This window comes from Podarcis vaucheri, assembly GCF_965113315.1.
Source record: "Podarcis vaucheri genome assembly, chromosome: 7".
NCBI classification, from domain to species: Eukaryota; Metazoa; Chordata; class Lepidosauria; order Squamata; family Lacertidae; genus Podarcis; species Podarcis vaucheri.
In genome coordinates, this window is record NC_138765.1 from 29,151,026 (window position 1) to 29,173,905 (window position 22,880).

Sequence of the window (22,880 nt, forward strand, 5' to 3'; positions counted from 1 at the left end):
GCTGCACAGGTGTCCTGCCTCCACGATGTGGCATCAGGCGGAGAGGAGGATTGCAGCGCTGGGCTCCCTGCAGGGGCAAAACAGGCAGAGGGTGATCTTCGCCCTTGCTCATCCTAGCCCCCTCCCAGCTCCAGGGTGGGGGCTGGGGTGTGCGGAGGGCACTTGGCGGCAGCAGGGGATGTCGACTCCCTCAATATTGGGGGTTTGGGCCCCCTGATTCAAAATATTGAGGGGGATGGAACTCCTAGCGCCCGCTATACCCAGCACCAGTACAGTCTTACCTCGGCTTACATATCCCTCTGGTTACATAAACTTCGGGATGCGTAGGTGGCAAACCCAGAAGTATATTTCCAGGTTTTTGTTGCATGCGCATGTGCAGAAGCACTCTACCGCTATGTACTCATGTGCAGAAGCGTTCCCTCTGGTTGTGGAAACCTCAGGATCCGACCAGAGCTCCAGAACAGATCCCGTCCACAACTGGAAGTACCCCTGTATTTTGTAGTTACCTTTCTTATTTTTGAGTTTCAGCAACTAACTTTTTTTACAATTTCCCTGTTACCCTAACATTAGAGTAACTGAAAAACTGCTCTTACTTCACTTAAGCTTCTAGTATGTAAAAATATGAAGTGGTATTCCAACCGTCCTCTCAAAATACATCTAACTACAGCTCTTTCTCATTTTCAGATATTTTGGACAGAATAGATAGCACCTCCCTTCCCCTCCCGTCCCCACCCCAATATCTTCCAGTTGACAAATGCTTCCCTGATAGACATGCTTCTTCAGTAATGAATTTTCAATACATGCTTTCCAACATGGACATGCACAGGATAGATGTTCCGCAAAAACCTAGGTGTTTCCTAGATGTATAGCCAATGGCTTTTTCCTAATTACTGAGCCATAGGTCAACGCTGAAGCACATGTTTTACATTGAAAAGTTCCTGGGTTCAATCCCTGGCATTTCCTGGTGTAGGGCTGGGAAGACTCCAGTTTGAAACCCTGGAACAGACATAGGCAAACTCGGCCCTCCAGATGTTTTGGAACTACAATTCCCATCATCCCTGACCACTGGTCCTGTTAGCTAGGGATGGTGGGAGTTGTAGTCCCAAACATCTGGATGGCTGAGTTTGCCTATGCCTGCCCTGGAATGATACTGCTAATCAGTTAAGACAATACTGAATGAGATGGACCAATGGCTTTACATGGTATAAGACAGTTTCCTATGTTCCATTTGGACAACCCACTGCTCATTTTTAATTAGGACTGCAACCTTTACTCAGATACATTAAGTAATTACCTACTTTGTCTAGAAAGACACCCACCATTAATCACTCTCACACAGGAATGGAACACCCCTTCCATATGCATTCATGAGCATAACATATTTCTCTTCAAAACCATTGTTTTATTCATATACAAATTTAGGTAGATTTAAAAACTAGATTACCACTCCTATCATTACTCAACAGCACAATCCTAACCATGGTCTACTCAGAGGCTGCGATCCTAACCACACTTACCTGAGAGCAAGCCCCATTAAATTCAATAGGACTTGCTTCTAAGTGGGCATGGATAGGATTGTGCTGTAAGATTTCTCTAATTCGGTGACACTTCTAACACCACCTGATCAAGCTACTGTTCTAAAGTACAATAGCTTTGCTCTTTTAAGGGCATCATCTATCTAATAATTACACTGTAGCAGTGATCTAAAGAGTCTGCAAGATATACACATACTCATGCATACTTACTATCTTCCATGGTATCTTCGTGATGGATGATCATTGTTGTGAGCTGCTTTGAGAGCCAATCTTGGCTGAAAAGCTGGTTATAAATATAGGAAAGAAAATAATGTGTAAATATGCTGTTTTCGTACATTTATGGCATGTTCAAGGTTCCACAGTGGGAGTAACATAAAATTCAGAACAAAACATTTAAACCATATGTGCTACATCTGGTATATCTGCATAATAGAATAGATCCCATAGGGAGTTCCATCCATAGCAGAAAACTGGGATGTAAGTCATCAAAGGTCAATATGTAGTGATTCTGACTCCACATTGCAAGCTGTAAGACAGCACAGACCTTTTGCTATAAAGGCAGATTCTACAAAATAAGTAAAATAAATAAAATTATAGAAAAGGGATTTTAAAAATGAAACAGTTATGACTATGTTCAAACATTTATGCTCACAAAGATGCCAGTCAGCATCAGCCACTCAGTATGTTGAGTTCCGTACAAATCTTGGAAAATGCAACCCTTGATTTGAAAAGTAAAAATACTGAAGCATTCTATTTATTCCAAACACTGGGATTTGAAAAATGGTTCTTTGTGGCACAGTGGGTCAGTGCATTTGGCTGCTAACCAGAAGACTGGGGGTTCAAGCCCCCCCCCCCCGTTGGCAGGATTCCTGCATTGTAGGGGGTTGAACTAGATGACCCTCAGGATCCCTTCCAACTCACCAATTCTATGATTCTGTGACCATTTATTTCATTCAACCAATCCTCTTCCCAAAACCTAATAGTCTTCTTACAGAATGAGTACTATTATGTCTGCTGTTACTACTAAATATGTATTTTGTTTCAGCAGAAAGCTAGATTCTGGTACAAGAACACATAGTAGCACGACGTCTGCTTAGAAGGCTTAAAACATTTACTTGACAATAAACTTAGCAGATTCAATTGTATTTGCTTCCAAGAGTGGACTTAGAATCACAGTGTTGGCAACATGAATCAAGGTGAAGATTTGATCAAAAGCAATAGGACAGAAGCAAGCTGATAAAAGACAGAAATACAAACTGGGAGCTTTTTCAAATCTTGGAAACTCCTTTAAATATACAGTAGTTGATTTCAGTGAGATAGTGTGAGGGAAGGAGTTTTGTTTTGTTCTTAGAGGAAGGTATGGCAAAAGCCAGAAAAGTGGAATGAGAGAGGGCTGTCATCAACTGAATTTGCATAGAGCAAAGATAAGGGTATGGATGGTAGGCTAAGCCTAGAAGTCAAATTGTGTGAGCTCATGACTGCAGATCATAATTTAGCATGGCATCACTTCCCACTTTAATGAGGTCTATAATACTGCATGTGAAGATTTAATTCAAGTTCGGTGCAATCAGATCTAAAAGATAGTGACTGGCTCAAGGTCACCCAGTCAGTTTCATAGCTGAGTGGAGAACCCCAGTCTCTTTGTCTATGTCCTAGCCCGACATTCTAACCACTATACCACATTGTTTTTTTGAGGGGAAAGGAAGATAAGAAGGTTTCTTATACTATGCTAGATCATTGGGCCATTGAGCGCAACACTGTCTACACCGGTGGCCTTCTACCTCTTTGGATGTAGAATATATTTTGGTACCCATTTCTTATATCTCAACAACAACATTGTGCTGCTGTTGTGACATACCTTAAGTCAGGCTGTGATCCAGTAATAGGGCCTGATCCACCAGTTGGAGACAAATGACACTGACTGGCAGCAGCTCTTCAGGTCTCAGAAAGGGATTGAAGGTACTAGGGATTGACTCTGGGGCCTTAGGCATGGAAAGGGGTTTTTTTACCCCAAGCGATGCCCTATTTTGTGTTGTATTTTAACTTTGTGCTTATTATTTTATATTGCTGCAAACAGTGCTGATGAATGACAGCTTATGCCTACTGTATTTTAATAATAATAATAATAAAAACATAACTAGAAGCTTAAGGAGGAAGGCAGAAGGCAGAGACCACAGGGAGCCAGCTCCTCCTTTCTTAGCAGGACAGTTGGTCACAAACATGGTGCACTCCCCCCCCCCCTTGTCTTCTTGTTATTTACTGAGCACATGGCCTCCACAGCAGTGCCAGTTCCTACTTGCTTTGCTATCATGGTTCAGCTAACTTAAGTCTCCCAGATGGCAGTACAGACCACCACCACTAGGTTGGCTGCTATTAAGTGGAGTTTCATGAAAGTAGTCCTGCCATTTAACATAGTACCAAGGCAGTTTAGGAAACCTGGTATAGATTAGGATGCTAAAAAAGAGGGGAATAGGGTTTCTCTCATAAAAAAAACCTGTTCTGCCAACTGTGTGATGGCAAATGTGGACTGAATCGTTGACATGGAAACAGGATTGGGACACGCTGTCTCCCTCATGCAGTGCACATACACACACATACCCCTTATCATTATCCCTGGCCCCTAAGCAGTCTGCAAACATGGCATGGAGTAATCTTCAGGAACAGGATAACATTTCAACAATAAGTGCTTCCAAGATTGAAAGCAACAACAGAGGAGGAAAGGAAAGAAAATATAAGACAAATACTGACTAAAATGCACAGCATTCTGATATACCACAGGACCAAGAACAGGAGATCCATCTATTATTTATAATTAATAGAGTGAGTTACAAGCTGTGGAATGGAGTCAAAAGAGGGTTGGGTTACTTTGCAGAATAAGCCAAGTGGATACTAAGTAGTTTTGAAGCTACATTATAAATATGCAATGCCTTAGATGTATGCCGTTACCTACTTTTTGTGCATCATCTCCTATACAGTTCTTACGAGTACTAGGAGAGATCCTATAATACAGTTCTTACGAGTACTAGGAGAGATCAAAATAATTTCCAAATAAAATAGATTATGTTGAATTCCTGATTGTATAACAAAAGCTGCAATATTTGTGCTGAAATTGTTATTCGGTACCACCAAGATCTATCAACCTTCCTACTCTCCCCCACTCCCAGTACTGACAGAACATGAAGAGAAAATGTTATAGCAAAAACTGATGTGGAGTTTGAGCATTTGCTGAACACAAGCTGCAACGCTCAAAGAGTGGCATGGATTTTAAATGTGAGCATACTTTTCATTAAAGTTAACAACATGGTTCTCAGAAATGTAACATTTTAAGAACTCAGCAGGTTGCTAAACCTTGGTGCTAATGTCTGATTATAATTTTACAGTGAGTTCCAAAACTTTGAGCTGCATATTAAAAGACAAGAAAGTGGACTGAATCTGAGTCAAGGAAATCTATTATTTTACCAGTCCTAGCCTGTGAAATGCAAAATATGAACTGGATCTAAGTAGAGTCAGATGGAGCGGAGCATGCGGCACATTCAGTTCCTGTAATATAATTCTCAACCTGCAGGGGCTCAAAAGGGGAATGCAATCTGAAGAAGCTTGAAAAGTATGAGTACAGACACTGCCAAGTGTATGATTTGGGTTTTAAGCTTCAGTGTGCTTGTTTTGTGACCTCTGCACATTCATAATAATGTAGAATAATATAAATGCAAAAGTGAGTAATCCAGCATCTAGTTCTAGTGATGCTGAACTTAGAATGAACAAGAACAGGGAAAAGAGGCAACTCTTGTCATTTTATAGTATGGTAAACACAGAACCAAGATCAGACCACTGAGATATTCTGAATTTTAAAAACCCATCTAGCTTTAATGGCCAATTAAAAATAAATCTTGTTTTATTACCAGTACACACAGAGGCAAACACAACAGTCCCTAGATATAAACCTCTCTACTATAACTGATGGTGAGTATATATCAACAATTCATGTGTGATAACACTGGCTACAGGTTTATGAAACCCCTGTCCCACATCAGGAATTTAACAATGTGATTTCTAAAAGTCTTGTTTGAGTCTAGAAGTTATCCTAATTACTTCATACTTGAGGAGGTATACTTCAACATCCATTCATTCATACCTATTTGTCTCCACCTATAGAATGTTATTTATAGCCTAACCCTTAACGTTTACCAGGACCCAGTATTTCCTTTACAAAGTACAATTGTCACTGTATTTAAGTTATTAGAAATCAGAACTAGCATTCAGGGCCAGCATTAGCACACAGCAACCTCAGTCAGCTGATGGGCCCTAGCACCCAGTCAACCTTCCTCCCAGCACTGACAACTGTCCCCACCACCCCAACACCACCCCCGCCACACATCAGGAGGCAATGCGAACATTTTTGGAAGCTGAATGTCCAACGTGGCTTCCATGGTTTCTGATTGAGTGCAGGAAGCTCCTGCAGCTAATCAGAAGCCGCGCCTTGGTTTTCGAACCATTCCAGGGGTCGAACGGACACCTGGAACAGATTAAGTTTGACACCCAAGGTACCACTGTATATGCCGCTTTACAGATTACAAGAGGTCAGGTCCTTGTCCCAAAGAGCTTACAATATAAAATTCAACTCAAAAGTAACAGCAGATTGAAGATGGCAGTAAGCAGGGAAAGAATAAGCAGTTGCTTCAGTTGCAAGTGCTTAGGCTCAGCTACAGGTTTATCTAGAAATATGTGCTCAAAACTACATTAAGCATGGGTAAGCCTTTTTGGTTCAAATACCACCTTCAAATCTCAGGTCAGGTTCAAATCTGAAGCTCACTGGATGACTTAGGTTCAGTCACGAGTTCTCAACCTAACCTACCTCACCTCACACAGTTGTTGTGATGCTCAAATAGGGAGGAAAACCATGCATGTTACCCTTTGCTCACTGATAGGAAGAGTGGGATATAAATGTCATAAATATTGTTAAGCAGAGTCAAGACTAATGGGAAAAGCCAACACAGAGACTGTGTTTTTAAGGTTCTATTTGCCACATCTAAATCTATATGCTGAGAGGAGGATTTTAAAAGTCTCCCCTCCATGTTATAAGAAGCAACTAAGGAAGGCCTGTTCTTCTGCACTAGAGGTGGTGATTCGTGGAGCACCTAACAAATTAGAACAAGTTATGACATCACATCATACCACCCCCTTCTTCTCTAATACTTATTGTCAACTGAGTATCAGATCTGGATAACAGCAGGTTGGTTCATTTGGTTTCCTTCTTCAGTAGTGCTTTCGAAGCACTGTGTATAAACAGATCCATTTGAACAGAATACAATGAGGAAAAAGCCCAGCCTACACCACATACTGTGTTCTCATAAACAACATTTATTGTATTTTACCCCACATACATATCTAATACACCATGACACATATGATATACATGCACAAATAGAACTGCAGTCATCCAAAAGACAATAGTTGCTTAAGGAACCATCTAATAAACATAGAGGAGAATGCTGCTTACTTTGCAGAAAGAGAACAACTGTGTCTGAAACTTGCTTGAAAAGCCAGACCATTTCTTTTAGAAGCTTTTCATCCTTTCCCATCTAAAATGTATACAGCAGAGGTGGGGAACCTGTGGCCTTTCAAAGTCAGGAGTCTGAGAGAGGAACAACTGGAGAAAGAATGGGTAGTGAGAAGTGCACATGAATTTTAAGACTGCAGGTTCTATTTGATGGGAAAGGTGTGACAGAAAGAACGGGGTGGGGGTGGGGAGGACTATGAGGGAGAAATTTGATCCAGTTCTCATTTAAAGGTAACTCTACCTAAACTGCACTTCCTGAAACAGTATGTGAATCAAAATACAGACATACTTAGAAATTAATACTTCTCTGAATTTTGTAATGCAGTTCTCCAACCAAATAATGTGCACAAAAAGCATATACTAGGGGGAAGTGTGCATAAATGCATATATTAGTGAAAATAACAATAAAAATACATTATAGTAGGGGAAATTGCTTGTGTGGTATATTTCATATTTGTTTGTCTATTCAGTATATATTTGGGCACCTCTTAAGCATCACCAAATTTGGCACGATGGTTTCTGTGGTCAAGGAGCAAGTTTTCATCTAAAGGACTTATCCACATCTCTGTTTGTCCCATCACTTCCCTCCAATAAAACCTGCGGTTTAGCACTGAATAGGAACAAATGGCAACTAGGTTTTCTGCAGATTGCCATTTATTCCGATTTAGATCTAAAGAGCAGGTTTCCAAGGGGAAAGCAGTGGGACAAAGGCCATGATTGGACCCATACTCATAAAGCACGGAACAAGTGGAGAAACTGCTCAGACCTAAGTTTAATGCCATTTTGAATGGCCAACTGATCTTTTCAATGTACACTGATATTCTCTGTACAGTGGTACCTCAGGTTAAGAACTTAATTCATTCTGGAGGTCCATTCTTAACCTGAATCTGTTCTTAACCTGAGGTACCACTTTAGCTAATGGGGCCTCCCGCTGCTGCAGCACAATTTCTGTTCTCATCCTGAAGCAAAGTTCTTAACCCGAGGTACTATTTCTGGGTTAGCGGAGTCTGTAACCTGAAGCATCTGTAACCTGAAGTGTCTGTAACCCGAGATACCACTCTACTGATTTTTTGCTTCTCAGAATTCCTGAGCAATGCTGAATATGAAGCACTCTCTCTCTCTCTCTCTCTCTCTCTCTCTCTGTGTGTGTGTGTGTGTTTTAACACACATAGCAAAATCACATGCAAAAATGTGTACATAAAGAGAAATGCACTTGGAAATGCTGGTGAATTTCATGAAGACACACACACACACACACACACACACACACACACATATGTATGAGAGAAACTGATGAGGAAATGTGGAGAACCAAACTAAAGATTGGAAAAACAAGAAGGAAAAACATGAAACAGAGAAAACCTGAAATTGACATTTTCACCCATTCCTAAAACTCCACCAAAAACTCCACTGCCTTCAAATTTGCTGTTCCCATCTTTCAGTGGCTCTTCATAGAAATAAAGGTTACTGACCCCTGACCTAGGCAGATACTGGAACACATATGGCAGCTGCACACAAGCCCAAAGGCTCACAATTTAAACTGCAACATCTCCCCAGCTCCTTTTACCACCTTTGTTTTGTAAGCCTTAGTGGCCTATACAGTACTGGTGAATGGTGACTTGGCCAGCATTATACACTCCTTGTTAACCTCTAAGTTAAACTAATATAACACACTGTATGTACAACTGTCTTTGAAAGCTGTCCAAAAACATCAGTTGGTTAGTAAGTCAGTCAGTCAGTCAGTCAGTCAGTCAGTCAAAGGAAGTAGATAACATTTGTGATGAAAGAACTCCACTGGATTCTGGGGTCAACTCACACTACTAGTTTTTATTTTGAGGCCCTAAAATGGATTGGGTTCAGAATATATGAGAAAATGCCCCCTATATGTTAATGTCACTTTATAGGACTCAGATTCCCCCTCTTTAACTGTAATGGGTATAATGAGTCAGTTCTTCCGGGTGACGGCACCCTGATTATGGAACTCCCTCTCCCAGGAGGCCAAACAATTTTGCTCCCTGTACTACTTTAAAAAGATGACTGAATATGGTATAGCTTAAAGGCACTGTATTGGACTTATACCACCTGAAGGGCTTTAGGATTTGGTGGAAGCCCCCCTACACTAGCCAGATACACCACCACCATGACAGATGCACTAGCAGAACCAATGGCAGACCTTGGGGTCTCAAATTTCAGTGATGCCCTATGTGATGCCAAAATTCAGCACCAACCCCACCTCTCACCTTCCATTATACATCATAGCTGTGGCACCCCCAGCAGTGCCCCCGAGGCTCTGTGAATTTCAAAATTAACACTTCTCTAAATTCTGCAATACAGTTTTGTAGCCAAGTACTGGTAACTGAACTTAAGATCTGGAAACTGAGAAACTGAAAGAAACAAAACTAACAGATTCACCCATCTCTAGTCAGAACAGAGCACCCCACATAGATAAACAAGAGAAAGCGGAACACACACTGTAATATACAACTGCCTCAACTGTCTCCTATCTCTCTTTCTCTCTCTCCCACATACCCACCCACCCACCCTTTTTTTCTCATATGTGACTACTGGGTTTTGTTTAACCCCCCCCCCCCGAGTAGAAAGTAGTGTCCCACACAGGAGATGCACTCATCCACACATGCAGTTAAGGTCTCTGCAGCAAAGACCAGGTGCTCCACTGTCACTGCTGGCACTTTTTGCCTTAGAATCAGAGAATTGTAGAGTTGGAAGGCACCCCAAGGGTCATCTAGTCCAACTCCCTGCAATGCAGGAATCCCAGCTAAAGCATCCATGACAGATGGCCATTCAATCTCTGCTTAAAAACCTACAAGGAAGGAAAGTCCTATGATCCTTGTTGGATCATAGACCAGCATGTAGCAGAACAAAAAGTCACTGGACACACAGTGTTCAATTTTCAAACCCACAAAAGGGAGAGGGAAAACTCATAGTTACTGCAATGGGGAGGTTGAGGCGTGAGCACTGGCAGAGTACCCAAGTATCACCATTCAGTTTAAGCTCACTCTCTCAGAATCACCTACTGTGTGTCCAGGTTCAGGACAGCTGCTGATTGCTACTCATTGTTGTCTCTCCCTCTTCCCACAGGTCCCACTCACTGCTATTTTTATAGAAAAAGATGTGCCGGAACTCACCATGAACACCTCCCTTGTTCTCTTAGAATGGCAATGGCGCCCACCTAAGAGGTGCCAGAACTGAGTTTCATTGAGTTACGGCTGAAAAAAAGCCCTGGTCCCACTCCCATAGGTAGACAATCCTCCCCAAATCCTGTTCTATGCAGATAATGAATAAGGATGCTCCTGGCTGTTCCTGTGGGGCTAACCTACTTGGTCCAGGAAAAGTGCTGTGCTGCTGAAAGCTCCAGGACAGTTATGATACATGCAAATTCTAAATGAGCTGGTGCCATAAGGGACACAGCACCAGCTGCCCTGCTGTCTATAAAGTCACTGTCCAAAGCAAAAGAGCCATGCTGGAGTGATACTGTTGCAACCCCATTTCAGGATCTACTGCATTTTGGGTGCTGATCAGTAAACGCTTTGATTTGTTTTTTGGGGAGTAGTAGATAGGGATCACTTTCCCATATCCTAGTGTGATATTACTTCAGATGAACTCAGGATGGGACTGAGAGGAAGGGCATGTAGGGTGCTTGATGGGTTCAGGACAAGAATAGTGCCCTCTCCTCTCTCTGCTCACTAAAATTTCTTGGAATATAATAGGTCAGGCCTCTCAAAATACACAAGTAGGGTGGGTACTCCTGCCAGAGCATATTAGGTAGTCAGTTGAGGATGATGGGGAGGGAGAAAGATGAGGAAGGAGAGGCAAGGGAAGCCCCACATGCAGCATAGTGCAGTAATCCTATAATGAATTAACCAATACATGAACTACTGTGGCCAAGCTTTCCCCGACTGGGAATTGTTGCAGCTGTTGTACCAGTCACTGAAGCTGCCTGGGTCTCCAGTGAAAAAGCTGGATCCAAAAGCACCCCCAGCCTGTGAACCTGCTCCTTCAAGGGCAGTGCAACCCTATCCAGGTTAGGCAATTGACCTATTTATCAGACACAAGAACCACTCTCCCACATTGCCTCCATCTTGCCAGGATTAAAGCTCAGCTTATTTTCCCCTCATCCATCTCACCACTGTATCCAAGCACTGGTCAAGGGACTTTCCCCAATTCAGATGCTATAGAGCAGGCACATCCAACTTCCAAGAGACTGCGATCTACTCCCACTGTAAAAAAAAAAAACTCGCAGGGATCTACCCATCAAAGTTGAGCTTTTTTGGAGAGGAGGATGAGCCAAAGTTGTTGAGCTTTAATTGGGGGAGGGGGTCAACCAGTAGATTGCAATCAACCTGTTGGACACCTCTGCTATAGAGAAATAAAGCTGAGGGTTATTGGTTAATGACAGCAACCTTAACCAATCCCAGTGGCTTCATAGATAGCACTAGAGATAAGATAGCATAGCTGCCAAGGGACAAAAAAGCATTCATATAATGCTTTTGTCTGGACATGATCCTGAAGGTACAATTGGAACCAATTTAACACAGTGCCTTCAGTTCCCATTCCCCCAGAGCTGATCCAGGTGAATGTATCAAAAGTCAATGAAAGGTCAAGAAGAAGGAGCAAGGTCACACTCTCCCATCCCACTCTCTTCAATGGCCATCAATCAGGGTGACCATGGCTGACTCAGTCTCCCTTTGTTGCCACTCCTGACTCCTCCCTTTGGCTTTTTCTCTAAAGCAGAGGTTTTCAACCTTTTTAAGTCCACGGCTCCCTTAACCAACTACATTCTTTCTGTGGCACTTCTGTGGGGCTCAGGAGTCCAGCTATGTCACCCCTTGCTTGCACAGCTGGCAGCCTCTCACCCTTTTTTGAAGACCCTCCCTTGTGGAGTGTTCCCTCAGCCTCCTTTCCTTTCCCCTCTCCTTGGGAGTCCTCCGGACAGCTGCTTCTGCCATCCCTGGTCTCTGAGCTGCCCCAGCTTAGGGAGCTTGTAGCCTGGGCTGTTGCAACAAACAGCCATGCAAGCCTTTGGGAGGCAGAGATACAAGAGAGCATCAGAGGAGGGAGGGAAAGAAAGAGGGACAGAGGCCAGTGTTGCACATGGCACCCCAGACCATTATTCAAGGCACAGTGGCACGGCACACTGGTTGAAAACCAATGCTCTAAAGAGTCTCCCTCCCCCCCTTTCTTAGATGGACTTTAAACCCTCATTCCAAGAAGACATTGTGTGCTTTGTGCAGGTGTCCTGCCCAATGAGCTAGGTGAGAGCTGTGCTGTGTAGGCTCCCTTTCCTCCCCAATGTATGTGTTGCGTTCCAAAATAAGGACTGTGTGCAACATAAAGGAATTTGAACCTTTACTGAAGGAATGCCTAGGAACCAGCAGAAGAGTTGTTGCTGACTGAGCCACTGGAGATGATGGAGTCCAAACAGTGTGAGTGGTATCCAATGCAGCAAAGTTTGCACGTTGTGTGTGTGGTGGTGCAGGGGCATGTACTGGGAACATCTTCCCTTTGCCATGAGTTCACTAGATATGGGTGTTGTTATGATCACAGTCCCTGATTGAGGGACTCTGGCAGTGGTTCCAAGGATGCTTAGGCATGTCTGTTGTTTTGCTACCACTTTTGTATTTTCTACTTGTGCGTCATCCCATCCCAGGCTGAGCATGTATTGGATATGGCAGCTGATCTGCTAGCATAGCAGTAGTATTCCTCCAGTCCAAGCTTAATATGAATACAGGATTGCTATGTCCAGAGTTTATCCTGGTTATCAGCTAGAAAGTCAATATTTATTATAGATAGATGTCCGCCTAGTTATTTTGAAGAATTTTATATTGAGCCTTTCTGACAACCATTCAGATTGGCTTGGATGCAGCTTTGCTGACAGATGGGAGGATGTAAGCTGGACACAATCTAAAGCCCCATTGCTAAACCTTGCCTTCAATTAAGTGAATTTAGTGCCTATACTAGTTCCTTAATCTCAAGCTGAGCATACCACTTTTAGGATCCCAACATGAGAAATTGTCTCTGTTGGTACATGCATTATAGTGCCCATAACACTTGCATAACCACTTTCTAGGCAACACTTCAAATCACAATAACTGGACTAGATAGAAAAATAACTGCATCTTCACAGTAATACAACAAAATGACTTCCTTGAGAACAATGCCTGGATATTGTGCCATATTTGTGCTTATAAAGCCCATAGTCTGGAAGTAATAAGAAGAAAAATAATTTATAAAGTACTTTAAAGTGTTCAGAGTCCTTCAACATTCAGTACCTTGTTGTAAGCCTCAAACAACCTTTAAGGCAGGCCTGTACAGTCATCATACAGATTGTGGGGCTTACTGAGACTTACTGATTTATTTTATTTATATTCCACCTTTCTTCCAAAGAGCTCAAGGCACTGTGCATGGCCCTCTCCTATATTTTATCATCACACAAAACTCTGTGATGCACTAGGTTAAGCTGAGATTTTGTGACTGGCCCACAGTGATATGGCTGGGATTTGAACTTGGGTTCTCCAGTTCTACTCCAACATTCAAACCACTGCATCACAGGGTGGGCTTGTGAAAGTGTACACAATGAAAGTGGGTAAAATTTGAAAACCAAGGACTTCCTGGTTCTTAGGGCAGTCACAGTGTTGTGGCAGGAAAGACCTTAGGGTCCCAAAAAGCTATTATCAACATCTTATTCTGTGTTATTTACTGAAACTATGGGTCTTTGCACATTTGATAGGAAAAGCTTGTGAAGGCTGAAGTAAAACTATAACAGAGGAGTGAAATTTGTTATCAGTACCTTATATGTGAAAATTCTCAATTAACTGCCCCTGAATGATCAATGTTTTCTTTTTCTTTTCTTTTTTTTAAACCCTCTGTTCTTCTTTATCATTTTCTCTTGTATTTGATCAGTTTAATATTATATATTTACTGTCAGCAATAAAACCCACTGACTAATGGAGCTTATTCCTAAATATGCGGGAGTAGCACTGGAGTATGAGGTTGCTTTTGCCCACAAGGCTTAATCTGATTTATAACACAAATGCAAACCATAGATTGGCCATGATGTACATTTCAAATTTAAACATGTGTCCTCCTCATACAGTTTCTGTTCTGAATTAATAAGATTAAAACACAGCACAAACAGCAAAAAAGAACAAAGTTATTTACAGTGCAGTTTTCTGCATGTCTACTTGCCCCACTATGTTCAATATAGTATTTACTCCCAGCAAAGTGTGCATGGGATTGCAATGGGTATCATATTTGAGAATGCCAATCTTGATAACATCTGATGTACAAGAGAATTCATATTCATCTGTATACCACAGTTACATTTCATTTACATTAAAATAATAAAAAAATAAAATCTGGATATAGCCTTTGTTTCAAGACAAAAGAAAATATCACATATTTTGTTCTGGATCTTAAAATGTTCGTTCTATACTTAAAGCATGCAAATGTATACAGAAGCCTCTGTTCGAAGCTGCTTTATTTTTTTTTAAACAGAGCCCAGATGCTGGTCAGGATTAAGGTTACACCAAACACATTCTACCCTGCCATTTTCCAAACAAAATGAAACAGACAGAAAATATGGACAAGGAGCTAATAGGAATGGAGTATTACTAAGAAGAGAAATCCTGCTTTCTTTCACCAATGATACAATCCTAAGAATACTTACTATGATATGAAAGCCAGTAAATTTGGTAGGATTTACTTCTAAGTAAACATGTTTAGACTGTGCACTAGGAGAGAGCACTTGGATTCAGGAGAAACAATAATAAATGTTATGCAAATTTATCAGCTTTGAGGAATTATGACTGTATTCCCTACCCTTCTTGATCTTTCAAGATATGGCAGTGTATGTTAGCTAAACATCTGCCATTGTTTCAATTTTAAAGCCCATTATTAGGAAGTACCGGTATAAAAATGTTATAAAACTCACTACATATGCATAAACTGAAGGACAAAATGTTTGAAATTACACATACACAATATACAGAACAATATGGGGAAGGGTTGATAAAAGATTCTAAGCACAAAATAGGTTGCCAGATCTACACCCTGAAAGAGTTCTTGTAGGAAGGTGGAACTACACGCCACCTTGCCAAACATGTGTTCCCAAAACCACATTTGCTAAGGTGACACAAAAGTGGGGGCATGAGCGTAGGCAAGGTTTTTGTTAGGAGGCGCAGGCGTTTTGTTAGGGGGCCAGAACCTCAGTTAGCTATGTATTTTTATTTATTTAGGGGGGACCCTGCCCCTTCCTGCTATGCCCATGGATGTGGGGTTTGGTTGGTGAATCAACAGATGGGAGGAGGAGGTGTTTTTACTCATGTACTTCAATCCTGCTGCCAAATAGCCTGAGAGACTGCTTTTACCCTAGTGGGGCTTTATTCTGGGTTATAACAAGAGAACAACAGGCTAAACATTGCTTGTAGGGGGTTTGCAAGGTAAAATCAGCAAGCAAGAGAAAAAGGTTAAGCACTCCTTCCTGCCCATCAATCCTTCCTTTCAAAAATCTCTGCAGCTCTTGCATCATTAGCATTATGGAACAAGATGAGGTCTCTCCTCAACAGCTGTGATATTAGGAGAAATTGTAAAATGCTCCCTTCTATTTATTTTGATTTTAAAATTGCTATATTCAAGGCAGCTTACAATTGAATATAAACAATGCAACTCTGAAAGGAAGTGTGAGCATTCTTAGTGACTTGACATCAGGGCCAGCTCTACCATATGGTATTAAGGCAACTACCACTCAATTGTGGATACAGTTAAATAATGACATACTATGTTTATAACTCTCATCAACCCCAGCCAGCATGGCTTAGGGTCAGGGATGAAAGGCATTGTAATCTAGCAACATCTGGAGTGCTACAGGTTAGCTACCTCTCATTTATAAACAAAGTGATGTAAGACTGTATTATTTTGGTATTATAAGCTATCTTTTTGTATTTAAGGTATTAAAATTGATGTGTAAACAAATTTCACTTTGTCACACCAACATTTGGGGTTGTGTGCACCTTCAGTATTAGTTGAGAAATCAGCATAGTACAGAATGCCACATTCTGTATTTTTCACCCAAGAACTGAATGCTATGGTGTATATGGCAGCCCAATGGAAAATTATGAATAATCAAGGTTTATGTTTTGGCTAATTGTATAGCTACTGAAACCAGTAAGGTTCTGCCCTTGATATGTTGCTTATTCCCTGGAGTTCACTAGATTTTTCATAGTTACATTGCCATCAGACAGGTAAATAGAACAAACTTTTCATAGCCTTTGATGGTGGTAAACACTAGCTTTTGCTAAATATATGGTAATAATATTTTGCTTTTTAGAGATAGCTTGTTTTGAGCATTTGTAGTTTTGTGGTAGCAGAAGCATGTAGCTGTGTCAGAATTTTCCTTAGAGAGAAAGTATTTATAACACTGGGGGAAATATTGGGAGTGTACAATAACGTGCAAGAAAAATCTTATGTTCTGTATACATTATTAGCTCCTAGCCATATGGGAAAACACTAATCTGAAGTTTACTGTTTCTGTGGTGCATTAATGCTCTGATATTGTTCTTATACTCCAGGATTGTCCACTCTAAGTCAACAGCTGACATGTAGTATCCATACTGTAAGCTCCATTAGATAATATCTTTGCATAGTGCAAGTGGTTCCAGTTTAAAGTGGGGAAAAGCTTCCTTGAAATCTAGCAAATACAACAATATGATGCACTGGAAATATTGCTGGCCTCACACTTGCTCAGCCACCATAGCAGAGAAATTATTTTACATTTTGGCCAGGAGTGCTTGTGGCTCTTGAGGTTAGTGTAGGATATTAGATGAGAATTGGTAGCCATGTTTGGCAGAGCCTCTAAGTATGAGGGAGTAGACATAACAATTTACCCATTATTTTACTTAAACCACTTTGTAAGGTTCACTTGAAAAGTGGCATAAATTGTCAATGTAGATGAATAAACTAACAAATATGTCAGCAGGACCTGGGTGGGTAACATTCATCTAACTAAATGTATAGAACTAGTGTGCAGGTCAGAGCAGAAATACTTTATAAACATGGTGACAAGTACACATAAGTGTATTTGACATGTATCAAAATTAATACGTACGGGCCAAACTGATTGCCTTTGAGTCTTTTCCAATTTGTTCCTTCTGTTACATGATGTGGAAGATGACAGTGCATCAATTGGTCTATTTCCACCTGATTTGCTCTTTTAATGCTGTTTTGTTCCTTGTGCAGTTATAAATTTGTGCCACAGTGCTGCTTTAGGACGGTGACGATACCCAAATTGAGCATTTATCCTAAGGCTAAAATATAATATGCCAACCTTCAAGCTTTAGGATTCCTTTAACTTTACTTATTATGTGTGATATCCAAGTAAGTCAAACTTAACTACCATAATTGTTAAGTCTACTGATTTCACTGAGCCTACTCTATGACTAAATTCTAGGGTCATTTAAAAGCTAAAATCAAATCAAAATAAAACAATTAACACAAACACAGATAAAAACAGAAAAATCTAAAATCATCAGAAAAAAATCAGCTGAGATAAAACAAACTGAATTTAAAAGTCTAAGAAAATTAAGACAATCTTCACCTGGTGCCAGAACAAAAGCAAGGTAGGCATCAAATGATACCACCATTGAAAAGCCTTTCTCCCCAGTCATTACTGTATCTCAGGTTGTAGCAACAAATGGAATAGGGCCTCTATTGAACATCTTATGTTACTTCCAGACAACCTGTTTACTAAGCACTCATCCTAATTTGTTTGCAGGGTGATAGACAACTTCAGCTATTTATTGAGCATTTATTTTGATCTGTTTTTGGGGATGTTAGAGGACTCTGCATTCAGCAAGTATTATCATACACTTTCCAGTGCATTTTTCTGTCATTTTCCTTATATCAAAAAGTTTGATCTTTTAGAGGAGCAGATTTGTTGTGCAAGAGCTCTGAATCAATTTTTCATTGAGCAACCTGAACTTGCCAATATGTGATTGAATCCCACTCAAAATAGTCACAGTCTGGAAGTGCCCTTAGTGTAAGGGTAGGCTCATATGGAAACTGGTAGTCTATCAGGTACTCTGACTCCAAGCCTTGAAGAGCCATATTTATAAAAATGTCACTTTGAATTGGGCCTGGAAGTAGACTGGAAACCCATGCAATTGACAGCGCACCTGCATTATATGGTCAACAGGCCTTGTCCCTTTAACAGTAGATGAGGGAAGTTTGGCACACACAGTTTTTCAAATTCCTGTAGTACTGAGACATGACAAACTACACCTACTGGAATACCTACATAGTTGTTAAAGATACAGAAGCCCTGATGCTGAAAGGCTGGCCATCCCTGATTTCTGAGAATACTAGACAAGAACCATCCTGGCAAAAACCACCTTCTGATACAGGATAATCCAGGGTTGGTCTGTGTTTATACAGGATAATCTGTTTAAACACTGGTATAATTTCTCATTCAGTAATTATTAAAGAAGTTAACGGTCAGAAACAATGTGGTACAAGCCCTATGAATCAATGGAATGCACGCTGGAGCTTCAGTAAGCTTCAGTGTGAACAAACAATTTCTCTGCCATGTTCCTTATTTGTATACATCATCTATAATAGGTATTGGCATATCTATCAATTTTGGTCTCTCTCAGGTTCCCATTTTTCCAACCTTAAGTTCAGTACTCCACCTTTGGACATCAGTTTGTGAATAAAAAGTCCTCATGAAAATTCATCAGTGAATTTCTACTAATATACACATTTTTACAAACCAAGTTTCCATACTATAATGCACTTTTGCATCACTAATATATGCATTTAATGCACACTACCCTAGCATGTGGATTTTTGTACACATTACATGGCTGGAGAACTGCATTGCAAAATTTAGAGAAGTGTGAATTTTGAAGGATGGCTGTGTTTTGGTTTGCATATTATTTTGGAAAGTGTGAATTAGATAGGTTTGCCTTTAAATGCAAACTGAATCAAATTTCTATCCCATCCCTATTCTACAGGCATTCCAAGCTGACAGAAATAAAACTGCATATTTATAGTGGAATATATTTCAGTTATTAAATGGTTGAGAAAGACCAGGATTCAGAAGAATGTATAGAATCAGTTTGGCTATTTTCTGGCTGAAGTTAAACACAACCAAGAAACATAGGGTTAAAATGCAGCTGGAAAGGTTTGAACTGGATATTGGGAAGAAGAACAATGGAACACTGGTATAGCATCATCATTTTTGGATTAAATAAAAATTTTAAAATTTAAATATTACTTTTACTTTTAACAAATAAATTTGGTTTAAAAGTACATGCAGTGATTGACAGTCTTCCATTTCAGACATTATGGAAAACAGAGATTTAACAAGTCAGGAAAGAAGCTCCAAAGCTTGGTAAGGGAAGAAGTGAAAAGAAAGTCTAGGACCAGGGTATTTGAAGGACTGCCTACTCCCATATGAACTTGCTTGGTTGCTTAGATGAAAATCAGCAGCCACTCACTAGGTACTACCTATACATGTCTACAAAGAAGTAACTTTCACTGAATGCAGTGGTACTTGCTATAAGATAAGCAGGTATAGCAGGGGTGGGGAACCTCAAGCTTTGTGGACAGATATGGCCTTCCAAGCCTCTCTATTCAGTCCTCAAAACTCTTCCAAGGCCACATCCCTCATCAACACTGCTCTGCACTCTCCCTCATACTTTTTCCCAGATGGAATGTGTCCTTGTGCTATGATACTACTTATTGTTTGCATACACAGAGGATGAAGATATGCGAGTTGTGTAGTTTGGCTGGAATATACCCATTGTACAAAAGTTAACATTCACATCTGTTGCTCTGCCCAGCTCTGCTTATGGCCTAACCCACCTCTGGCATGTGGCCCCTAGAAGGCAGCCCAAGAGGGAATAGGTCCTTCTGTCTGAAAAAAGGTTCCCCAACCTCAAGTATTTCAGTGTTAATTATTTTAAATTATGTTGTAAGCTGCCTTGGAAATGTTATTGTGAACAGCAGAGAAAATGTGTTTTTTCAAAACAGAAACCTAACAAACCCTGTTTCAGATGTTTCATTAATAATATTTGATTTTATATCCATCATGGAATTTCAATTATTTGTTCATTAATATCAGTACTAATTTCTGTATATTTAAAGTAAATATATAATTTGCCTTTATTTAGCAGTTACTAAAATGTTCAGTTAATAAGGATATGAAACTGTTTAATTGTGAAACAAATTAATATAGTTAAGGTCTATTGTTTTAAGTCACAACATCATTCCAAGTGCAATGCAGAGGGTCTATTTCTTCATAAATCAACATATTTCAATAGTTATATCTTCTAGAAAGAATGCCTTCCTTCAGAAAGTAAAGAATGTATAAATGGTGAATCTCATTTAAATCAATTATTTAATTTGGTTTGATTTAAATTAATCTACCTTGTAACAAACCAACAATATGAAGTAACATAACAAAAATGAAGGGACCCTGCAAAGGAAAACCAAAATATAAATGATTCTCTCCCTTCCAAAAGCCAATCAGGTCACAAGAGTGCAAAGAAGCATAAAATACACAGTGAGTAGAAGCTAGGCTGACCTATCCCTAGAATACAAGCATGCTCAGCAAATTCTCTGTGTCAGACTGTACTTGGAGAACTACAGTGATCCTTCCTCTAGACAGTTCTGAGGCTGGACAGCTTAAGAAACCTAAGACTTCTTCAGGCTCAGGCAAATGACGCCCAAATTCAGTGTACTGTTATACAGTATTCACTGTTATTTTTTTATTTCCCTTCATACAGAATTAGCTTGCCTGAATAGCCATATGCTGTTCTTCCTATAACATGGAAAAAAAGGGCTCATGCTTATTATGTATATTCATTTGGGTATTTGTTGTGATTGAATGAGATATTTCTTTTCTTTCATGCAATATCAGGCATTCTCAAGGCTTCAGCCGCCAGATCTGTGCAACAGGGCTCACTGGAATACTGCAGGGAAAGGGCTCAAGAATTAAGATAATCAGCCACCCCATCCAGTTCACATGCAATGTTAAACTGTTAGTTTGGTAGTTTGGTGTAATGCACACCGGCATTTTGCTCCCCCCTACCACTTCTGACTGTGCCATATGTGGGAAGAAACAAGCCAACCTGGTTTATTGTGACGTGAACCCAGGTTCATTGTTTGTTTCTCTTCAAACAAACCATGGGTATAAGCCAAGTTTTGTTTTAAACTTACTGCTTGTGGTCTGATTGGAGGAAACAAATCATGAGCCTGTGTTTGCATGTCATGACATGCCAGGCTCTTTCTGACTTGTTTCCTTCCCCACACAGTACAATCAAGAGCAGGAGAAGAGCAAGTAGCTTGTGCATGTTAAATCATACTTTATTTTAAACTATGGTTTAATACTTGTCAACAAGGCCCCTGGCAGGCAATCCATACTTTAGCAGTTACTTCAGATGATCAGGTATCTTCTGAACATGAGGTTGCATGCTCTTTAAGCTTGCACACCTATACCTACTTATTTAGGAGTAAGACCCATTGAACTCAATATAACTTACTTCTGAGTAGACCTGTATATTAAAATTTGCCATACCTTTGCTTAATTACATTATTTTTGGCTATTAGTCTTAAAAACAGAAATACAAAAATGACTATAATTATAAGCAGAGTTCAAAACACCAACAAAGTATGATAAACACAACTCGAGCAAGAAATAAGGTGTTAAATGTGATTATGTGACAGTACAGGAGCTGTAGTTTCTGTGAGAGAGGCAAGTGATTGTCAACAGATAAATTTTAGTATTGTACTCTCCCAAAATTGCACTCCCAAAATTCTTTGAGGAGGGGGAGCCAACAAACACAGACAAGCAGCTCTACACCATGGTTTGTTTCCTGTAGTCTGGAAACTCAAACCATGGTTTGGCAAACTATCCAACCTGAACCAATGTGCTCATTTATGTTGAAAATAATTGCTATTAATAAGCCATGCATAACATGGTCCTCATACATGTATATAAGTAATTTATAAAATGTAATGTAGTGTTACTTACATTTATTACAGTGGTACCTCAGGTTACATACACCTCAGGTTACATATGCTTCAGGTTACAGACTCTGCTAACCCAGAAATAGTGCTTCAGGTTAAGAACTTTGCTTCAGGATGAGAACAGAAATTGTTCTCCGGCTGTGCGGCAGCAGCAGGAGGCCCCATTAGCTAAAGTGGTACTTCAGATTAAGAACAGTTTCAGGTTAAGAACGGACCTCCAGAACGAATTAAATACTTAACCCATGGTACCACAGTATTTACTTTTGCTTTGCTTTTACTCTTTATTTTCTTTTCATTCCACATAGATTGATGGATTCCTCCTTCAAACTTTTTCAGAATTGTATCCATTTATGCATACATTGTATCTTCCATTTCCATTTGATTGCTACACTTTTCTAGTCAGCTGGATATTTTTATTCACTCCTCTTTATCCTTTATTCTGTTATCCTCCCGCTTCTCAACTTTCTCCATGTTCATTTGCTTTTATTCAAGTCTCACTTTGCTACCTCCTCAAATGAAGCTTTCTTTGAGGAAACCAGAAGGCTCACCTATTTTCTCATTAGCTTATATTTTGCTTTGACTCCTGAGTTCTTTAATCTACTTTCCCTGACCTCTTTTCTAATATTTGCTTCCTCAAACCCTAGATATTTCAACATATTAGGAAATGAAGAATGGTTGTAGAGGGTCAGATATACAGTGGTACCTCAGTTTTTGAACACCTCCATAGTCGAACGCTTCGGAAC

At 40.2% G+C, this 22,880-nt stretch overlaps 1 protein-coding gene across 2 annotated transcripts in view; it reads right to left on the bottom strand.

The window, feature by feature from the left end:
- The window catches only part of ARID1A (AT-rich interaction domain 1A), a 131,345-nt gene that overhangs the window by 98,357 nt on the left and 10,108 nt on the right, over positions 1 to 22,880 (bottom strand). For both annotated transcript variants that reach the window (XM_082231462.1, XM_082231461.1), the window contains one exon: positions 1,746 to 1,818. The gene's annotated coding sequence lies outside the window, so the exon portion shown is untranslated. The remainder of the gene's footprint in view (positions 1 to 1,745; positions 1,819 to 22,880) is intronic.